The sequence below is a fragment of the Oryzias melastigma genome, unplaced genomic scaffold, assembly GCF_002922805.2.
Source record: "Oryzias melastigma strain HK-1 unplaced genomic scaffold, ASM292280v2 sc00204, whole genome shotgun sequence".
NCBI lineage: Eukaryota > Metazoa > Chordata > Actinopteri > Beloniformes > Adrianichthyidae > Oryzias > Oryzias melastigma.
Genome location: NW_023416880.1, coordinates 513668 through 516774, shown reverse-complemented (window position 1 = coordinate 516774; position 3107 = coordinate 513668).

The following is a 3107-nucleotide window of genomic DNA, read 5'->3' as shown; positions in this document are numbered from 1 at the left end:
ATTTGGATGTGACTGACGTGGATGAACGTGTGTGTGTGTATATATTGTAATACAGTAACACTTTGTTTTACTATCAAATTTCAGTAAACTTGCTTGACAATGTATGACGGTTTCCTGAGTTCTGAAAATGAAAAGCTTTTACATCACACTTGTAAAACGTTTTACATTTATTATAAAATACTGAGTTGTTTTCTACATGTCAAACAAACTTTGAGGAATAATAGTGAGATTGAATCTAAATGAATTGTCCAATTGCAGACCTTCACAGGACCGAACATGTTTTTACTTGAGGTAAAAAAAAGAAGAAAATACAAAAACCTGATAACGTAGAGGATGCAGAAGACAGTGAGATGCAGAAAGCTGATTAACTGGTGACTCCTGAGTGGAGAAACACGGCAAAAGAAGAAGTTGTTGACAAATAAAAATGTGCCAACAATCTCATTTTATTAAGTACACTAAATCAGAACTGTGAACTGTTGTATGAACAGGCTGAAGTGTAACCTCTGGCTTTGGTTTTTTGCTAAATCTCGGACAATTCTTTCAGTAAACAGGAATTTAGATTTACTGACAGCAAATGAAGCAGCACCACAAAGGTCTGAACTTTTTATTTTCCATCACATTTTAAAGCTACATGTTTCATTTTGACAGGCTCTTATTTTTTAGATGAGAGAACTCTTACTTCAAATAAACACAGGGACAGCTCCAGGATTTTTTTTCTCTGCAGTTGCCAAGTGACTATTTTATTTTTATGTATAATGACATTCCCAAGAAGGAAAGTAACAGAAGAGCAAATTTTTACTATGCTACTTAATACCTTTTTGAAATGTATTGTCCTGTCAATTACACTTTTTAACTGTATGAACTGTCAAAGTCCAAAGACGGATGTTAAAGTGTGATTTAACAGCCATTTATTTAAAAGGAGCTTTTGAGCCCACAGGGATTCTCCTTCGCCATGCAGCAAATTAACCACTTGAGCATAAAAACTGGCATTTTTGATGGCCAAACGCCGTTCTTTGTGCTCCTTTTCCTGGAAATTTAGGATAATTTTAACTTGAACTTCTGTCTAAAAATCTGTTCATGATCTTGACGTCCCAGCTGTGTGGGAGGAGCTACTAGCAAATGTTTTCAGCCTGATCGCTACATGGAGCTTTCTTTACATACATCTCGGGGGCTGGCAACCTTAAACAGTAAAAGAACCATTTGGGCTTGTTTTCTCTAAACCTCGAAGGAGCCACGTAGTCTTACTTTAGCCTTTAAGAAATTTGGATTTTCATTCATGGCCTTCTGTTCTTAATAATAAATATGAATTATGTCTAGTTTTTGGCACAAACAAAAGCTGGAGGTAGCGTTGAGCAATCAAGACATCTCCAGGTAAACAAGGATGTAAAATCCTACATAGTTTATCATTTATGTGGACTTCAGCCATCAATTTATACATTTAACTAATGTAAATTAAATAAATGCTAGTTCAATAATCTTACTTTAAAAATAAAAATCACTATTTTTTTTTTCTTTTTCCCCTCTTTGTCCTCAGCAGTCTTACACTGCTGGGTTTTGTTATTTAGTTTTGGGTTGGACCTCGGTAGTCTTAGTTTGTGGGCTTTGTTTATTTGTTTTCTTCAGGTAGTTTTGTTAGGCAGCCATTAGCAGGGAGCTGCTGACTCCAACGGTCGACATGGCTGAGTCAGAGGGCTAGTTCAGAAAATAGTTTAAAAAAAACAAATCAGTCTGGAGTTTCCATTAAAACCTTAAAATGCCACCTCCCCCTCCCAATGTCCAAATCTAATTCTAAATAAGAGTTCAAATTGCACTTTTTTGTATTGTTTTATTACCTATTATTCATGACTAACTGTAGAAGCATTGTTTTGATAATATTTCATTTCAAATAATTATTATCCCTGGTCCTAGGACGTGTCCTACAAGATGCACCAAACGCTGTTAACATAACCTTTGTTTTTAGTGAGACATTGATGCTGTTATTAATATGTAAACGAAAATCAGAGAAATGACTGATTACTTGTGATGAAAAAACAAACCCCCAAACAAACAAACAAACAAAAGCTAAAAAAAAAAAAAAAATCACCAAGGTGAATGTTACAGACTATAACAGAGACTGCCTTGAAGGACGTTCTCTCAGAACTCACTGGTCAACCCTTTACCTTGGTAATAGGAATGTTTAAGAATTTGTGTTGTTCAGCATTGATCATCCATTCATTATTACTTGATGTTTTGAACAAAAGTCCAACTGTGAATAATTTTGTAATGAGATCACATTCGCCACCTTTGCAGTCCGTCAAAGAAAAAACATTAAATACCATTAAATACAGGCTCTTATTGAATAAACTTTATTAGTAACAAATGAAGAACAAATGCAAATTCACCAGAGCCCTCTCTGCTGAGACGTTACCTGTACTTATGTGTCATTTTATCACAAAATAAATGACAGATCAGGGGTCATCAACCTTTTTTCAAAACTGCGGGCTACTTCATCGATACTGAGTCGTACAAAGAACTACCAATTTGAAATAATTAGCTTAGTTTGCCTTTAGTTAAACATTAATAAATAATAATGATCCTCCTCCATGTAAATATGCTGATTCTCACCATAATCAACAATGAAAAGTTAGGAAACAAATCAATATTCAGAACTTTATTGATCTCTGTAATGATCTCTACATTTCATGGGGAAAATGTCACGTTTTTACTATGTTGTATCATGTTTATCAATTATGTAATGATAAAGAAAAAAACTTAAACATTATGAATTAACCAAATCTGCAGAATTTTTAAATAAATAATATTGAATAAATTTGAAGATTTTAATAAACGATCATAGAATTAGAGGTCAGAGGTGATCTAACCTTCAAGTTCATGTTTTAACATGTTTTTTATGACGTTTTAATTTTGAATCTAAGTAAATGCAAACATAACAACAGAATGAAATATGTAGCTGATGCAGCTCACAGGTGAGTTATGGTATTTTAGTTATTAAATATGTGTTTTTCTACTTAATATAGTGAGCGGATGGACTGCTCTGTAGAAGTGTTGTTGTTGGCTCTTAAAAGAGCCGTTGTTGTTGTTCCTGCAGCGGTCAGAGTCTAAGCTCT